Raw genomic sequence first — 20,777 nt, 5'->3', positions numbered from 1 at the left:
TCTGTTAAGAACTCCGATTTTGATTTATTAGTTTTCCTAATAATCATTCCCTTTATTTAGTATTACATTTTATTATTTCGTTTAATAGATACTCGTTATTTATTGTTTACCATATGCCTGCCAAATTTAACTGCAGTTACTCGTAGAATTTTACTCACACATTGAACTTCTTTTTTTTTTTTTTCCTAGAACGACCATCCACGGTTCCAAACGATTTGGGTGATCAGTAGAGGTTGTAATCTTAGAAAAGTGATGTTCAGTACTGGCGCTTTAGATTCTCAGAAATTAGAGACGATCGTCTCAGGAAGGTGGTCGCGGAGAGAGTTCATTGAATTTTCTATCCAGCTATCTAAGGGACTACTTCTCGAAATACAAAGAGATTTTCTACAGAAACAAACAGTTCTGTGTCAGTACGTAATATATTGCTTTTACAAACACTGTTAATCTACAGATATTACGTTCATCGGTCCTTATAATAAAAGGGGAGAGAATTCTTGGATGATATTGAAAATATTAACTCTTTTGAAGATTCCTTTACTACTAAATTAGATAAATAATATGCCAGATCAGTACAAAAAAGAAAAGATTTAGGATTTGTGCTACTAATTTAATAAATGCAAGCCATTATGATTCCCATGCATTACAAACCTGTTATTGTATCTTTGGCCTTGCATATAAAGGGGGGAAATTCTTGGGCAATTTTTGGTCCAAAAGGGCAATTTGCCCAGAAGACTATTAATTTCGTTTTGGCATTTTGTGTCGATTCACTACAAGCGTTGTTTCACTTTTCAAATTGTTGCCACCAAATATTATCGCCCTGTATTAATATTTAAAGGAATTAAATACAGTACAAAGTCTTTAATCCGAAATGATCTATAATTCGGACCTCAAAGCTACAAACTTTCTGCGCATATGCGTTTAGGCATGCGCATAATACCTTTACGCATGCGCATAATACCTTTACGCATGGGCATTTAATGTATAACGGACGGTATAAGCTAGGCTAAAATTATCTATTTCAGTTAATGCTGCAGATTGCGTTGTTCCTTAATCTTCTAATTGGATCCAGCGTATTATTTTTTGCAGATTGTTAGAGCAATTTTATAAAAAGTAAGCTTGAACTTTCGATCATGTCAAAAAGAGTTTCCGATTCTGGAGCTGCCAAAGGATCTACAAAGCGAAAGCATGTTTCGATGTACCGCTTCCGATAGTGAAGAAAGTGACAGAGAGGTTATTGAAAACGAAAAAATTTCGATTGACAAGTTAGTCGATATTCTCGACACAGCAATTACAAGACTTGAACAGTGGAACTGAACAAGAAATTATGTCTGTTTATAGAATTAAAGAGAAAGTATTAACACAAAAAAACGAAGCAACTTAAACAACTTACATTGAAAGAAATGTTTAAAAGTAAACAAAAAAATATTAAGCTTTTTTTTTTTTTTTTTTTTTTGTAAATTTTGATATTCTTTAGATCATAATTGCTCTTTATTTCATAAACTACGGTTTCATATTTTTAATTTTATAATTTCTGCATGCCATCTTACCAGATTTAAGTTGATGATCTATAATCCGGAAAAACCCCTAATCCGGAATCGCCGAAGTCCCGACGAGTCGGATTAAAGACTTTGTACTGTAATGAAGAATATGCATAATTGTATGAATGTTTCTCGCATTGTGATAAAAAAAACGGTACCTATTTTGAATGACGTAATCCTCCTGCGAATATGAGCATGTAGAAATTATCGATTTCATATTTTATAAAACTTCAACGAATTTTTGATTAAAAAGTCAACGATTTCAAAGTAAACAATGGCAACGTTGTACAGAAAAAACATTTTTATCTCCAGCGCATGAGACTGCGTATCGGAAATTCTAAAGATATGCTCAATTTAAAATTATTTTGCGATATTACTCTTGAACTGAATTTTAGGGTTTAAGTGCGAAAAGCATGATATTTAATAAATAAAGGTAACTCACAAAATGTTAAAAAAAAAAAAAAAAAAAAAAAAACCTTTGGACGTAATTTAAAATCTTAAACGTTTCAGAAATTTTTTTTGTTTGTTTGTGTAGTATTTATTTATTTATTTTGGGGGAACATTTAAGTTTTCCCCCAAACGCTCTGTACAGTTATACATTGTGCACTTCTATTATGGATACATCAATGAAGGTACAATTTTTTTTTTTTTTCCCCTTATAGGGAGGATTGGATTATTTGATTACGGCAAAGCACACGGGAGCTATCTGCCTAAGGGGAAAGATGCCTTCGTGAAGGACTTTCTTAAGGAAACTGGCTCCTATGCATGTTAAGCATGTTGAAAAACACGAAAACGTTCGCCGATATTCGAGCCTCGAACCCAACTACCAGCGTTCAGCGAATATACTGCTCAGCTGCTGGCGGCCCCACTTACAGCGAGGAGAACTGCACTGTTGTAGACAAAATAGAAATAACTGCCTTTTTAAGGATATTGATAATATAAGCATTACCAGAAAATTCTTTGGAATACAGGTAACAGAGTAAATAGAAAAACGACACAAAACTCAGCTCCTATTGTAGTAGAAATTTTAGTTAATGATAAAGACTAAAGAAATAAATCTGATTTCGTAAAACGTATAATGCATATTTAAATCATGGGCGCAAAAATTATTTTATTTTAGACATTAATACGCATGCATAGGTTGTGATTTTTTAATACTCATGTAAAGTAAATGATTTACTGATAGATAATCAAAACATGCTTCTTTAATAAAAACAATCATCTAGCAAAAATTTAAAATTAAACAAATTCCTATAAACTTCGGGGCTAAAGGAAGAATTAGAAGCCTCAAGAACATTAAACTTCCTCGGTTTTGTATCCGATGAGACTTGTTGTTTCATGGACAGGCTTTCCAACGTTTCTGGCTGCAAAAGATACATACATGACATCACTGGCGACTAATGAGAGCGATGCCAGTCAACAGAACTCCCGCAGTTAGTTATCAACGAACAAACACACCACATTATCTGCCTAAAAATATCTTATAAGTATCCCATTTGCTTTCTCCAGCACATCTTTGTTACACCGCAGTAATGAACTTCTAATTATCCTTTTCACGCAGTACCAGATGTGTGGCTTTGACAGTTGACACTAATGTAATTGACGAAATAGGTGCCAACCATGGAGGTAGGAACTCCATGGTGCCAACAATCACGGATGAAACAAAGAATATGTATGTAGACTTTCTTTGGATGAAAGAACCTTTCCTTCCCCTACGGCGCCAACAAAACTTGCACATTTTAAGGGGGTACAATAATACGTTAGGGTGGTGCCTGAACGTCTGGCAAGATCTAATCATTTCTTCGAATCCCTCACAACCGTTTGATTATCACTTAAGTGCAGAAAGAATGGCAATCCTTTGCTGGACAGTGATGAACTATGAACGACTTAGTTAACGTAGCCAGAGCTTTTGCCACCTGGTGTGATCCGTTTTCCAGAGGTGCGCCGAGATAGGTAAAATATCAAAACGATATATATTGAAAATAAGTAAAAGTACTGTGTTTATTTTTGTTATAAAAGTTTTAGTTGAACATTCTAAAGTACTCTTTTGTTAGTTTTTGTGTTAACAAAATCATCGTGATATTCTAGAATCTAGAAGTTTGTTGTTTCATTATCCCGGTAACGGAAATATAGCAAACTTTCTCTTTTCAAACTGTTGCCACCAAATGTTAAAGCCCTACATTATATTTAAAGAAATTAAATAATGAAGAATTAGCTTGAATGTATGTATGTTTCTCTCACCGTGGAAAAACAATGGTACCTAGAGATATCAAATTTTGAATAACGTAGTTCTCCACCCAAATATGGGCATCTGGAAGCCCAAATTTGCAGTTTGGAGTTTTTTAATTTCCTGTTTCCTATTTTGTAAAATTTTAACAAAATGCTGATTAACAGACTCAACGATTTCAAAGCAAGCAATGGCAACACTGTACGAAAAAAAAAAAAAAAAAAAAAAAAAAAAAACCTCCATCGCTCCAGACTGTATCGGAAATTCTAAGAATATGGTCTTTTAAATACTTTGTGACTTTGCTGCTGAAGTGAATTTAATTGTTAAAGTGTGAAGAGCATAATATTTTATAATTAAAAGTAACACACATGACATTAAAAAACGCGCCTCTGTGACTGTAGAAAATCTGAAAGGTCTCAGAGTTATTTTATTTTATTATTTTTTTTAAATAGTTTCGATGTTTTTCACCATTTCGTTAGCAAACCCAAATTAAGAACATTCCATCCAGAGTTCTGGAGTTAGTGTAGGGAAAAATTGTACAGATGTTATAGTCTAATTAAACTAAAATATTATACATTTATTATATATATTTGTAATAATAAAATTCCATAGTAAAAAATGCACTTAAAATTCTAATTGCATGTTCTTTTCATTTCCAGTTCGCCGTGGCTTTAATGTTAAAAATTTTTATTTGAGGTGAGGTATTCCTCTGTTATTTTCTTCATATCATTGACAATTGCAATACTTGACTAATTTCTTAATATTTCCTTTTGACTTTTAGTTTGTTTACAGTATTTCATTTTGATTACTTATTCATATAAAACACTTTCATTTTGCACAACAATTTTACTCGTATTTTACCTTTTACTATCGAAAAGGACAATTATGTCATATACTGCATTGCCGTTCAACACAACTTTCAACTTCAATAGTATTTTATAATTACCATTAATGTCGTTGCCAAAAAATTGACACATAAATACAAAGAGTGTTAGGCAGTGTAAATGTTTATCATAGATTCATACCTAATTATGCTAAATTAAGATCTCCCTCTAAATAAATTATCGAAAAAAGATGTACCGTGGCATTGGGATGATCAATGTCAAACTGCTTTTGACGAACTCAAAAATATTCTTATTTCAAAATCTGGTACATCACAAGGAGTCGGCAGGATAGGTGTACCCAAAGAGGAAAGTAATTCCAATAGAAGTGAAAGAACTTTATAAGTGCAAGTTGTGTCTGTTTTTTACAATTGAAGAATTGTGAATTGTGATACAGCTTTGTCTTCCCATTTTGAGCGCGTCTCATAGTTTAGAACCGCATGATTTGGATATCGTCTGCTCGATAGAAGCTGAAGAATTTCAATCATGTATGCTGTTTTTTTTTTTTTTTTTTTTTTTTTTTTTTAACAGCCCACAAACGAGCAGGATTAAATAATGTACTCAACAGCCAAGTAAGAACATATTTTAAGAAATTATTTTTTTCTCAGTCTGTGAACTAAGATGCTACGACAATAGTTTGGTTTAAATATATTATGTTAAAGTAACTGCGAGTTTATTTAAATTTCAAATCTTATTCTAATCAATAGTATTCTAAGTAAGATTTGATATTATCCTGAAATGTGTAGTGATAATCATAAAATTTGAGAATACAAAATTTTTATTTAAGTCTATTATTCTATTAAGTGTTGATAATACTCTGAAGAGTTTTTGGTTTTAAAAGAAAAAAAAAATATTTTAACTATTGTAAAAATATTTTGAGAAAAGTGCACATTTTTGTTCTCAAGAAAATTTTAAAGTTTCAGTTACAATGTCGACAAATCAGGAACCCGTTAATCTTGACGATTCACTGAACGTGAATCAAGATACAATAGATTTAAATATTATTCCATTTGAAGATTCTAAGAACAGTGACATAATTTCTTGGTTAGGTTATTTTAACAAAGTCTGCCAAAATAAGGACGAAAATTGTAAATTTCAAAATATTTCTCGTTACATTAAGGGAAAAGCCCTCTGGCTCTATATTAAAAATTGCCATGAGCTAAAAACTTACTCAGAATTTGAACAAATATTAAAAGAAAACTTTATCGATCTCAGTTTAACTACTTTCGGCGACTTCGCTAATTTAAAATATAACGCCAGAGAAGACATCACAAATTACTTTCGCAAGAAAATGGAAGTGGGTAAGCGGCTTAATTTGGACAAATCAATGATTTTAGAAGGTTTAACAGATGGTTTGCCAACGAACTTAAAAAGTCTTTGATGATTGTTCAAAGTCCCGCTGATCCGATAACTTGGCTAGAACAAGCCCACAAACTTCGACAAATTCATGAATTTAAAGATGAAAATTCACAAAGTTATAACAGAGATAGGAATAGTCAACAATTCAGACAAGCTAATTTCCGAAATAATAATCGTCAGTTTGTTGATAATCGACCCAATGCATCTAATTACAAACCTCATAGTTTTCAACAAATTGGAAATAAATCTAACAGCAATATCAACAACGGAAAGAAAGTTATAAGTCACCATACTAATAGTAATTTTGACGGTATAGCCCCATCACCTTGTAGAATATATACCAAAAAAGGGATACCAAATTGTTATCACTGGGCTCAAATCTGCCCATTCCGAAATGAGAACAACTAAATTGAAACTAATTCTAATGTGGAAAACAAAAATTCGGGGCCTGATTCTTCGGGAATTTGACAATTAAGAATTAAGGGATTTTTATCCCATGGCAGATCAGTCGACTGTGTCGTGGACACTGGCGCGACATTGTCTATCATCTCAGAAAAATCTGCAAACAATTTACAGTTAAAAATTCAAAAGGTAAAAGGTATTAAAATTAGGCAAAGTAAAGGAAATTTTTCTATTGATAAAATGTGTAGATTACAAATGAAAATTGGAAATATTATTCAACTAATTAACTTGTTAGTGTTAGATACTAATTTAAATTATGTTCTTTTGGGTTTAAATGAATGTAAATTATTTGAATCAAAAATTGATTGTAGTAATTTAGTAGTAACTCAAAGAAATGAAAACATTTCAAATTCTGTGAATGTAAATAACAGAGTTTCTTTGCATGTACTACTTGCTCAAGTACTTGAAAACAAAAAAACAAACAAAAACAAAAAAAAAAAACAAAAAAAAAAAAAAACAGTAATGTAATGCCATCAGTTAAGACAAAACATAGAAGTAATATCTCTGAGATAATAAGTGTTGATGAAAATAATATACTACCTAATGAAAATAATGTGTCTAAAGGTATAATAGTTAATGAAGGTAATAAGTCTAATATTATGAAGTTTAATGATGATAAGATGTCTAAGGTAACAAGAGTTAATGTAAATAATGAAAGTAATGTAAAACTAAAAATTCAAAAAAGTGATGTGAAAAAACAAAGTAGTGAGATAACAACAGATTCAGAGAGTATGGAGGAAGAAGAAGAAATTAGACGACAAATTGATCAATTATTAAAAAATGGAATTATTAAAGAAAGTAGTAGTCCTTATGCATCCCCAGTAACTTTGGTATTAAAATGCGATGAAGGCAAAAAAACCAAAATGTGTATTGATTATCGTAAGCTGAATGCTATAGCAAAGACTGATGCTCATGCCTTGCCCCGGATAGACAAATTAATTAATGCAAATGTTTTTTCTACAATAGATCTAAGATCAGGGTTTTGGCACATTCCTATTCACCCCGATGACACCAAAAAATTGGCTTTTATTACAAATTTTGGACTGTATGAATGGCTAAAACTCCCTTTTGGCTTCAAAAATGCACCGACTATCTTTAACAGAGTTATTAAACGCATCCTCACTAAAAATAAAATCCAATTTGCTTGTAGTTATTTTGATGACATAATTGTTTACTCTTCTTCCAAAGAACAACATTTCAAGCATTTGAGTGAATTATTTGAAATATTGATTCAAGAAGGTATTAAATTGAACCAGAGTAAATGTGTCTTTGCCAAAGATAAAATCAATTTTCTAGCTTATGAAATTAGAAAGGGTAAAGTTACCCCAGTTAACCAAAATATTGAAAGTATTAAAAATTTGAAATATCCAAGTAATGTAAAAGAACATACAGTTAGAATTTTAAGTGTATTTTTGACTATAGAATTTTATTATTACATATATATATAAACTGTTAAAAATTAAAATTATAAATTCAATTTAATTGAAATTTTAATTAAAATAGATAGTCAGTATAGATTATTAATTTAATTTAATTTTCTTTTTGAAATGCATTTGATTGCTGAATATGAAAAGCTACTTCGTATGACTTATTTTTGTGAGCAGCCTCAATAATCATCTATTAATTATTACACGGGCCCACGACCGAGCGGTAAAGTTGCTGAACACTGGTAGTTCACTCCGAGGTTCGAATCCCGCGAACGGGCTGTCTGCATGGACATTTTAGTGGTTTTCCCCGTAACGTGTTATATGAGCCAATTTCCCTTAGAAAGTCCCCCATGAAGGTATCCCTCCCCTTTAGCAGATAGCCCTCGAGGCTTTTCCGTAATCTCATCAAACAAACCTAACTGTAATGAATCTTTACACCTAACTGTACTGAATGTAACTTCCAGAGGCAAAGACGTAAATTCTCACCCCTATATGCAATACAAATGGTTGGCCGTTAAATCTGATGTAATGCAAGAGAAAACGCAATGTCTGCATATCTAATATGCCTAAGATGAAGGTAAAAAAATGCTTTTAAAACTTTAAAAAAAAAAAAAAAAAAAAAAAAAAAAACTCTGATGTGTACACCACATGACTTTCTTGCACGGGGAATATTAAATTATACGCATTTTTTCCTGCATTTCATTTAAACTTATTTAATTGAATTAAATCTACTTCGTCGATAGCGCATAAAATACAATAGAATAACTCTTTAAAATTCACTATATTTATTTACTATAGCGACACTCTGCCGCTACATTCACTTAACAGCGCTACATCTCATTCATTTTATAACTCAGAATGCGCAAAAATTATATCAGATCTCTGAAGAATTATCTAATCGTTGCCACATGTTCTAAAGAAGTATAATAAATCTGAAACGATGTATAAAATAAATTAGACAAATAAAAAAGAAATATTTGTTGTTGCGAAGCTTAGTTTCTTTAGATTGGCAACAAATCCTCTATTCTGCTAAGCTTCAAATGTAAACAAATATGGCTGCTACGGAGGAAAAAAAAAAAAAGGCTTAGACGCACAAATATTGCATGCAGGTTAACTAAAGGTATAAAAACCTTAACCGGAAGATTAAGAACAAAATAATTCAATCATTTTTGAAGTGAAAAATGTACAATTTACAAACATATAAGAGTAAAGAAACTGAGCACTTTGTTACCAAAGTATATATATATATATATTTACTTTTGGTGCGGCTGATAACCACCAAAGAGAGAGGCGCACAACTACATCCTATATGCAAAATTTGAAAGTTCTGAGGCTACTCGTTTTTGAGTTATGCGAGATACATTCATACGTACGTACGTACAGACGCCACGGAAAAAATCTCTTTTGAATCCATTCTAAATCAGTTTTAGAATTCGTTTGGTGAAAAAGAGTCCTTTATTCTGTCCATACGTACAGATGACACGCAAAAACATCGTTAAATTGCATTCGATAGCGGTCAAAATGGATATTTTCGTTGAAATATGGTACCTGGAATTTTTTGTGATTACAATACTTCCTTTATTTCTTACATTGAAGTAAAAAAAGGGGGGTGGGGGTTCATGATGAATATCATTTCAGCAAACCTTTTAATGATACCTTTGACCAGTGCCAGATTTGAGATTAGATTTCGTTGCAGGAATCCATAAATCAGTTTTACATTGCATATTTGTCTTTCGAAAACTTAAGTATATGCAGTAAGAAATAACACTATAATAATAATAAGTTTAATTGTGCAATACATACTTTTATTCCTTATAGAATATGGTGATAAGTGTGCATTATATTGTCACTGTTTTTAAAGGTTAGAAATGATAACTGCATATATAATAAGCTTCTAATAAAATTCTGTAATAATATGAAATAGCTATTTATAATTATGTGGATTGTAAAATTCTGTGTTCTGTGTGTTCAGATACTGAGGGAATTTAATATTACTTGAAATCATCATTCATAAGTAGTATAACTGAATACAAAATTAGCAAATTTATTTTGTTTTAAATTTTAATATTTTAATAATTTATTACGCTTATATTGTAAATCAGTTATATGCAATGGAAAATATAAAGAAAGCGGTAGTTTATATAACATCTGTCTGTAAATTAAAAATTTCAGTTTTAAATCTTTCTTAGAATATGCAGCCACTTTTTTTACTTCCTTATACGAAGTAAAAAAGAAGTATTGTAATAGCGAAAAATTTCAGGCATCATATTTCAACGAAAATATCCATTTCACCGTTATCGAATGCAATTTAACGATGCTTTTGGGTGACATCTGTACTTATGGACAGAATAAACGATTCTTTTTCTCCCCCAAAAAATTATATAACTGATTTAAAATGAATTCTGAAGATAATTTTTCTTGATATTTGTGCGTGCGTACGTATTTCGCATAACTCAAAAAAGAGTTGCCTCAGAACGTTGAAATTTTGTATATAGGACTGCTATAACATGTAGATGTGCACCTCGTATTTCGGTTGCGATCGATCACACCTAAAGTATATAAATATATCCACTTTGTTACTCTGCTCAGTAATCTCAGTTTCTTTATTCTTATATGTTTGCAAACTGTGCATTTTCTGTTTTAAAATATGTTGTTTAAATGTAAAATATGTTTAATATATGAACTATGTTGTTCTTATCTTTCGGTTAAGGCTTTTGTGCCTTTAGTAAATCTGCATGCAATATTTGTAGAATTATCAACAATTTAAAAGTTGATTAAGTGCGGCTAAGCCTAATTATTTTTGACGTTGAGGTCATGTTTGTTTACATTTGAAATTTAGCAGAATAGCGAATTTGTTGCCAATCAAGAGAAACTAAGCTTCGCAAGAACGCCATCTTTATTATTGCGAATTAAATGTTATTGCAATAACGCCTTCTCTTATTATTGCGAATTAAATCATGCTTAATGCATTCCGGAATTTATTGGAGGAAATAAGTGTTTCAGATTTACTTCGTAATTTTTAATACACATATTTTGAATATTTTTGTCTCGTTGTGAAGTGAGAACTAAATTAATTGAATGAGAAATATTGAATCGTCTGTGAAAAACTGTTTCTTTCTTCCTTTCGTTTTGTATGCTTAATTTCTTTTATACATCGTTTTAGATTTATTATATCATTTGAATAGAACATGTGGCAACGATTAGATAATTTTTCAAACGATATAAATTTTGTGCATTGAGTTAGAATATGACAGGAAATCAAAACTCAGCTTTAAAGTGAAAAGAACTTTATATCTCACTCTTATTCGACCAATTCTTCTTTATGCTGTCTCAGCGTGGGCCACAGCCTTAAAAACAGAACGAAAGAAAATCGAAATTCTCCAGAACAGAATTCTACGTGCCATGGTAAATGCGCCTTGGTACGATGGCAACACTATTATTTACGCAGACTTAAAGATTCGTCCAATTCTGGAGCAAATAGTTATGGATTCACACAATTATTTTGAAAAAATGGAAAATTCTCATATTCTCACGTACATGAAATAATTAATTACGATCCTACTGTTGAGAGTTTAGTGAAGCGACCTAGATCTATTCACCATAATATTAATTGGTGATTGTGTATATGTATTATAATTTCACTATTATTTCATTCATTATTTTAAACTACTTACTGACAAAGCTTATGAACTTTGTGGCTTGGTAGAGCCAGTTATGAACTCTGCTTGAAATTTGTTCTTAAAAATTTTTATAAACATGTGTTATATATATCAATACTTGCAGAGATACTGACATTGTGCCTGGTAAAGCAGGCTATGGACTCTGATAATAATTTTTATGTTATTCTTATCATACTTATTTTCATTATTATATCATAAATATCTGTGTGTGAACTGCCTCTAATTGATCTCGTATGTACTCAAGAATTCTCCAATTGAACTCGTACTCGTATGTACTCAAGATTCGACCTGAAATTCTCTCAGTCACAAATTAAATCATTCAATGATTTATGTCATTCAGATTACTACTACTCAACGTGTAATATTGCATTCTATGTTCAACTCATATTATTTGTGTATTTCAACTAGTAAGATATAATGCAAGCTCGTTCTTCTCATGCAACTTAATTGTTTTCACGAAACCTTGACTCCCCTTTCCACGGCCGCAGTATCTTCGCCTTCGGGGGGATGCGTTCGCACCTTCAGTTATTTACATACACAATTGGCCTAAGGCATGCATACGCAAAAAGAACTGGTTAAAATCCTAATGTGATTGTATACCAGTACTAGAGACTATTAGGATTAGGATTTGCTCAATCCAAAACTTCGTGCGCATTAAGAGTATGCGCACTATGACGCATTTACTAAAAGAATACAATTTTGAACCTGTTGAAACTTGTCATCGTTTGACTAACGTATTATTCAGTTCATCGCCTTTCGTAAATATCGAACGCATTTTAGTACCCATAGAAGATGAATATAGATAATCAGTACAAACGTGCTGTGCTACATTTTTTTATTTTTTTGTCGTGAGTCTGCCAGGTTTGCAGCGGTAAAAATTAATAGTGTACATGGTGAACACACTATAACTGTAAGGACTGCCCAGAAATGGTTAAAAAAATTTGAAGTTTGAAAAAGCAGCATTGATGATGAGCCCCGTTCAGGACGTTTTGAACTGTTAGAACCAAATCAAACGATTCATTCAGAAGTTTACAGTGAACAACATTACTGTCTAAACTCAGAATCGATCAAAAAACGCCCACGATGGATGAATATCAAGAAAGTGTTGTTTCATCATGCTAACGCTAGACCGCATACGGCTCGAACAGCGCTGCAAAAAATGAGTGAATTTAATTGGGAGCTTTTGCCACATCTTGCTTACACCCCAGATGTTGCCGCAGGTGATATTTCACTTATTTCGTGCCTTACAAAATTTTTTACTGTGAAAAAAATTAAATTCTATACAGGACGTACACAAGGAACTTTCAAGTTTTTTTTGCATCAAAACCAGAGTCTTCCTACAGCAATGGCATAAAAAAGCTGCCTGTAAGATGATGAGACATCGTAGATAGTGGAGCAAAATATATAATTGGTTAAAATGTTAAATTGTGTTTTTTAATGTTGTTTAAAAAGTTACCAAAAATGCGCATGAATTTATGGACTGACCCAATAAATAAATAACACCACTTCAAGACAACTCAGGTCCTGAACTTTTACTGTCACGTGCCCTCGCGGCATAAGCATCATTGAGAAGGATACGTCGCGTGTTCACAGCGACATCCCGGCATAATTTGCATTGATTGATTGATTGATTTAAGACAGACGGAACACGTCGTGCATTTCTTGCACGAAAATCGCGGCATATCAACGGTGGTTGGAGTTTTTATAGTATGAAGAAATGTAACACTGTTAAGTGAACCTAGCGCCAGAGCGTCGCTATGTTAAAAAAAAAAAAAAAAAAATATTGTGAATTTTACAGTTAGTCTATTGTGGTTTACGCGCTATCGACGAAGTAGATTTAATTCAATCCGATAAGTTTAAATGAAATGCAAGAAAAAATGCGTATAATTTAATATTCCGTACAAGGAAGACATGGGGTGTACACATCAGATTTTTTTAACTGACATTACATTAAGTTAATTCCATTGTGTATTGGAAAATAATTATAGTGAACCCTCTAGTGGCAACCCTAGATGACACTTCTGAAAGGGACCGGCGTTTTTGATAATATTGTTACGTTTTTTTTTTTCTTCTGACACAAGTTCGTTACATTATTTTCTTCCTTCACGTTCGTACGGGGTTCGTATGGATTTGGAGCGAATAATGACGACACTACTTGATGAAGTATCGAAACACACTTTATTAGCCAGTAATTGTCAGAACAGCTCCAAAACACGTTTTACAGTCGTCGATGAACTACTATAAACATGCTGACACGATCAGCGACACAGCCTTCAGGTTATCAGGCTATCACGATGGAGACAGCTTCACTGCAAAGCACCAGAGTATAGCTACCGACTCTGCTAGGTCGTTCTCGGAACTCCAAGTACTCTCGAGACTCTCTACGCTACAACTCACGATGCACTCCAGGACACACAGAGCACAGAGGCACACACAGGCTCCCGACTCTTCGGTTCAGTCGTTCCCGGAGCTCAACACGCTCTCTAGACGATGCACTAACCGCGATACACTAACAGACTCCTTCGGTGAACTCGACAACCCACTCGGCGCTCGCTGCCCGACTGCCAACTCAATCGACTTCGCACGGACTGACTCGCTAGACGAGACACCAACTCGATACTAACTAACTCGTACTCTAGACAAGGCACACACACACACACACACACTGACTGCGGACCAGCAGGGTTTATATAGCTTTCCGCTTGTGTTCGAGAACATTCTGGGCTAAACCGGTAAGAACCAGTACTTCCTACATACAAAGCCAAGGCTCTAGGGTTGCTTGAACGCTCTGACGTCACGAAAGTCTTCTCTCCACTTTGTTAACACCTGCCTCGTGCTCTGGTAGTGTAGTGAACCGACCGTTGTTTGAAAATGTAGTAAGCTGTAGTTGAATATTTTACATTTGCGAATTATTTTATTTTTATTTACTATGCCACACAAATGCTGTGTTGCAACATGCAAGGGAAACTACAAGAATGGCCCGAAGGTGGCCGTATTTAGTTTTTCCTGCGGAAGAAGAGCTAAAAAAGAAATGGATTTGGAACTGCTAACGACAAGATGGATTCCAGCCTACCAAACATTCAAAGGTAAACATGCATTCCATTTTTAAATTAGAAAATTCCTGAAAGATTAATGCTATTGAAACGTAAGTGACTTGAAAATGTTAAACAAAAAATTCCGACTGCAAGGGAAATAACGTACTAAAATTCTATAGCATTCAACCGAAGCAAATAAAACGAACTTTTATATTATCGTTTCATTGCTTGCTATACAAGTATGGTTATGTATTTATTTAATAGGATGAAATTCCTTTTATACACATTATGAATGAGAATTATTAATGAAATCTTTAATTAATTTATATTTCCCCAGGACCATCGAGATTTTTTAACATGTACATTGATCTGTGATTTATTAATCTTGCAGGAATTTTCATTTATGTAATACAGAGCTTATGTTGAATTTTAAAGTGATTATAAAATGAATCCTTTTCTCAATAAGTATTCAATATAAAATCCACCTATCTTATAATGTTCATATAATTTTGATTTATTAGATAAGCATACAAAATGTATCAATATTAAAAACGTTAATTTAAAGTTGTTTTAGATTTAAATATCTAACTGTTTGGTATATTATTAATTGCTTTGATTAAGTCCCATTATACCTTTTATATATTTTTTCTTTTTACAGTTGAATGTATGCAATACCCTATTATATTCTGGGAGCATTTGAGAATGCATTTTGCTCATAGATCATGTAAACAGGAAATTAATGCTAACGATGCAATGTTCTAAATTTTACTAATTGAAAAAAACCGTTAAAAAATTAAGAATTATAGTAGTGTGAAACGGGGCGTTCAGGGGCAGGAGGTGGAGCGCGGAGCAAGCTCGCAGGCGGATTACGGATGAGGCGGTGGAAGCGGAGGCGCAGCAGATAAGTAGGAATGTTTCGGGATTCTTCATTTAACTGATAAGATGACGTCACACTTTGATAAGAGATTAGCTTTTATTGATTTTCCGGGTGTTCTTTGTTAATCCATGTTTAGACTTTATATTTTCCTTTGTATTCCAGCTATTTTACTAAGTATATGATGGTTATTTTCTAGGTACCATTAACGACGATTATTTTCGAATTTAATGATTAATTCAGAAGGCCTTAATTTTAGATGTAAATATTTTTAAGACTTCCCTATATACTCAGAATTTTACCTTATTTCCTAAATCTTCTGTTCATAATACCAGATTTACTTTCCGTAAGCTTAATTACATTACTCATTTTTAGTATTAAATTTATTCTACCCAGAATTCCTTTTAATCAATACTTTTAACTTATCTGTTATATTTTACAAGTGTAATTACTAAAACATACGTTTTTTATGTGTTATTTTATTCAATGTTAGATGCATTTTTTTGCTCTTTTTAAAGTTAGCGATCTTCAACATACTCTGTAATTTAACTTATTTCATGCATTTTGATCATATAGATGACCTTTATTTTAGATGTTACATTTTTAGCTTCTTTTATACGTTTTAACCTTCATAATATTCAATGTACTCTAATTTTTAACCAATTTACAGGGGTTGGACAAAAATATGGAAACACCTTTAAAAAAATATGTTTCTTTGCTTAATATGGTGTAGGAAACGCGTTGGCATCCAAATCAGCTTGCAGTCTTCTCGGAATGGATAAATACAGTTCCTGTATGTTTGCCAAGGGAATATTATACCATTCTTCCTGCAAAACGGTGGCAAGTTCAGATAACGATGTTGGCGGTGGATAACGAGAACGCACTTTCCGTTCCAATGTAGACCACAAAGGTTCGATAATATTCAGATCTGGTGACTGTGGTGGCCAGGGGAGATGGGACAACTCATCCTCGTGCTCAGAAAACCAGTCCTGGACAATGTGAGCTGTGTGAACAGGGGCTTTGTCGTCTTGGAAGACACCATCACCATCGGGGAACAAAGATTGTACCATGGGATGAACTTGATCGGCCAAAATGTTCACATGAGTCTTGGCAGTCATGTGCCCTGACACTGTTATCATGGGGCTAGCAGAGAACCACGATATGGCTGCCGAAACCATAACAGAACCCTCGCCATGTTTCACTCTTGGCAACAAGCAGTCTGCATTATAGGCTTGAGATGGCGTTCTCCAGACGTAAACTCGGCCAGAAGTGGGAAACTATGTGAAAGAAGACTCGTCAGACCATATTACTCGCTTCCACTGCTCTATAGTCCAGGCCTTTATGACTTAAATACCACCTTTTCCTGTTACGGACATTAGCATCACTGATGAGTGGCTTCTCAATTGCAGCACGGCCAGCCATTCCCTGTTTATGAAGCTCCCTTCTAATTGCTTTGGTACTCACAGGGTTCGGTAACACAACATTCATTTCAGCAGTAACTTTTGCAGCTGTAGTCTTCTTATTTTTCGTCACAATTGCCCTTAATGATCGTCTGTCACGATCACTCAGGACACACTTTCGTCCGCGCTGTGATTTAGCAGATGATGTTTTTTCGCTTTTCAAATATGCGGAATAAATCTTCGATACAGTACCTCTTGAAACACTAAACACCTCGGCTACCTTGCTTACGGAAGCACCTACCATACGTGCTTCAACAATTTAACCACGTTCGAAGTCTGTTAACTCTGACATAATGCAATGACAACCTCACATAACAGTACTCCGACAACAACTGAACTGTTTAGCAGATTTACGAAGTTGTATAGGTGGCATCAGTAGTCAAAAACGCCAGTGCCACCTACATATTTCATTAAAATCAATCTTTCTTTTCAAACATGCATTTCACAAGGTGTTTCCATATTTTTGTCCATCCACTGTATATTTTCACACTACATACATGAATGTTATTGGATTGTTTTCCTACATTTTAACCTTCATAATTTCCAATATAGTCTTAATTTTAACACAATTCCTATATTTTCAGATCATATACCTAACTTTTACTTAACTTTAGATGTAAATTTTAACTTCTTTTCTACTTTTTAATGTTTTTAGTTTCAAACATACTCTAAATTTTTAACTAATTTGCTAGATTTTTCACACTATGTACATGACTTTCATTTAATTTTTAACTACTTTCTTACGTTTTAACCTTCATAATTTCAAACATATCCTTAATTTTAGCTTAATTCCTCTATTTTCTTACCATATGTATGAACTTTATTTAATTTTAGATGATATTTTTAACGTGCTTCATACATTTGAAACCTTCGTAATTTTTAAAGTACTCTAATTTTGAACTTGTTTATTGCATCTTCCTAACATATACATGAACTTTAATTAATTTTAGATGCATTTTTTATACATTTCTGACACTTGTTTTGTCTAGTTTCCAAAATACTCTAAATTTTAACTCTTTTTTTTATAATTTTTGATTGTAATCACGCTTTTGATTTTACTACTTCAGCTAAATTTACACGTTTCAATGTCTTAAATATAGAGACAGTTTTCAATTAAACATTTTATTTTAGAACCTTTAACTATTATTCCAACCCAATTCGTTGAATAGCCTTACTTAGTCTATATTTTATAGTACTGTTTTAATTTGCCTACTGTACAATTTATGGGTGTACTCCAACTGCGCTAATGAAAATCCCCCCCGGGTCGAGCTATAGTACAACTGCGCCAATCAAAATTTCTTCCCCCCTGCTGCCTACAGGGTTACAATTTAACTTTTCGAAGCCAATTGTAGCCAAGAAAAAATAAAAATAAATAAATAGAATTATATATCACAAGAACAAGTAAAAGATATCTAACAAGCAGGCTAATTACTTGAATAACAGTAATAAATGCGAGAGCCAACAAAGCAAATAAAAGGTTTTGGTAAACATTTATATTAGCATTACAAACATCTTTTATTTATGATAATAATATAATAAATTAAATAATCATAAAGCATACAAATTATATTTTTAATAAATTACATCAATAATAGTCAAGATGTCTGAACTAGACTGGAAAATTTAATAGAGTGCAAAAAATTATTCCATATCAAAGTGTGTTAAAGTGTGCTAGAAATATTTTTTGTTAATAATTAATAGTTAAATTAAAAGAAAAGCTTAGCATGAAATCTATTATAACAACATTACTATGCGTTTGGATCACTGACGTATAAATTGTAAATAAATTTAAATTATTATGCTAAGAAGTTTTTCTAAAATTTATCTAGAAGAAAAGAATTAGATAAACAGTACTGCAAATTAATGTAATCAATCAGGCATCTCAATAAATAAGCTTATTTTTTTAACCAAAAACTAAAAATTAGGATGCAAAAGATTGTGTAATATACTTGGAAATATCTGAACATATAATTAGTTAGAAACATACAGTTAAATTAATAACAAGCTAATTAACAGTAACATTAAGTTTAATTTCATTCAAACTAAAACAAGCAATCGATCAGGAGCTCCGCATAACTGAAGTTTTAATGCTATTTTACGTAGATTTGCGTATAAAATAAAAGTTGCACTTGCGAAACAAGTGAATAATGTACTGATAGTCAATAGGAATTAAAATACAGTGGTTAAAAATATAACTACTTGTCAGAAGGTATGCAAAGTGCCATGGCTAGAGAAATTGAATAATTATAGAAAACTCATAAAGTTAAGCGCTACAGTGTGAAAAGAAACACGTTAAGAAAATTAGATGGAGAAATAATCCTTAATTTATTGATATCCATATAAACTCTATGCTTTTGGAAAAATGTTGCATATAATTTGCACCGAGGTGTCACTCACCGAAACTGAGTTAATTTCTTTCCTGATTTTTTCTTATCAGAGGGATTTGTAAAAAGATATGCTAAGGTAAAGGTGAAAATTTTTGAAATATTTTTAAAGAATAAATTAAAAAAGTATTTTTACTTAGTGAACTGAAATGTTTACACTACATTTTTATACAGTAAATAAGTAAAAAAAAAAAAAAAAAAAAAAAAAAAAAAAGAGCTGGGGGATCACTGGAACTAGAAACTCGGGTCGAACTACCAATGTTTAGTGACTTTTCCACAAGACCTTTTGAAATTAGGCTGAACAATATATTAAAGAAAATAGAAGATACAGCACACGTAAGAACAAAAGTGGGCTGAATTGGAGATTTACACGTTTGGTGAATGAGTTAAACTTACCTGTATGCCATTATGAAATGTTAGGAATGTAGCATAAAAGCATGAATGAAGAAGGCAATGACAATCTAAATCATTATAATCTAAATGTTTATCATTATCAGTATCTGCTATTAATTTCAATACTGCTGAAAAAATTATAAATGAATTATATTATAAATCACATGAACTCGTTGAATTATAAATTACAACAGTTAGAAATATTATTAGCGTGATTTAGCGACCATCTTTGTTAACAAATAATTTCAAGTAATTAATTTTACAAATAATTCAGCCTGAAACTAGGTTGGAAAATAAGCTACATGCTGAAGATTAAGCTTTGCCAAGGTATTAGAAACATCTTCTATTAACTAGAGTTGTGATGTAAAAATTTGTAAAAATCATCATTTAAATATAAATTGGCATAAATACAATACAAAGTATATAAATTCTACATACATGAAAACTTGAGTACAGTGCAACAATATGTGAAAAAGGAATGGATTAAAAGGGAACCGAAAATCCCAGGATATGAATATAAGAGAGTTTATTTTTTATTATTTATTTTTTTATTATTTATTTTTTTGTTAATTATGAAAATTCTGCTGACGCTCATAATTATTAATTTATTAATTAAATGTGTATTAGAAATTAAATGTATGCCAAAGTACATCAGGTGGAAAACAGAATAAATATTTAAACGTTTCTAGTATTAAAATATGGAATTTGTAACAAAGTTAAATAACCTTAAAATAACTTCAATGATCAAAAATGGAAAGCTTAATACGGGAATATATTGCAATAATATTAGTGTGAATTTAGAACGACTTAATAAGTCCAATTTTTAGATTTAATAAAGATAATTTTTATAATTAAATTAGAACTGTTTACCTAAAATGGTAAATTTGAAAGTTAAAACCATTCTGCTATCTAAGAAGATTTGTTAATATTTATCTAGACAAGAAACTTATTTAAGGTGAGCTACAAAACCGATATTTGATACGTTGATTATGTATCAGTTTTGTGTATGTCATTAATCTATCAATTTTACTATTCAAAACTGATATATATATATATA

The sequence above is a fragment of the Stegodyphus dumicola genome, chromosome 1 (genome assembly GCF_044657685.1).
Source record: "Stegodyphus dumicola isolate Sdum_Otavi_A_Nest chromosome 1, ASM4465768v1".
Classification (NCBI taxonomy): Eukaryota; Metazoa; Arthropoda; class Arachnida; order Araneae; family Eresidae; genus Stegodyphus; species Stegodyphus dumicola.
Note: the sequence above shows the minus strand (reverse complement) of the source record.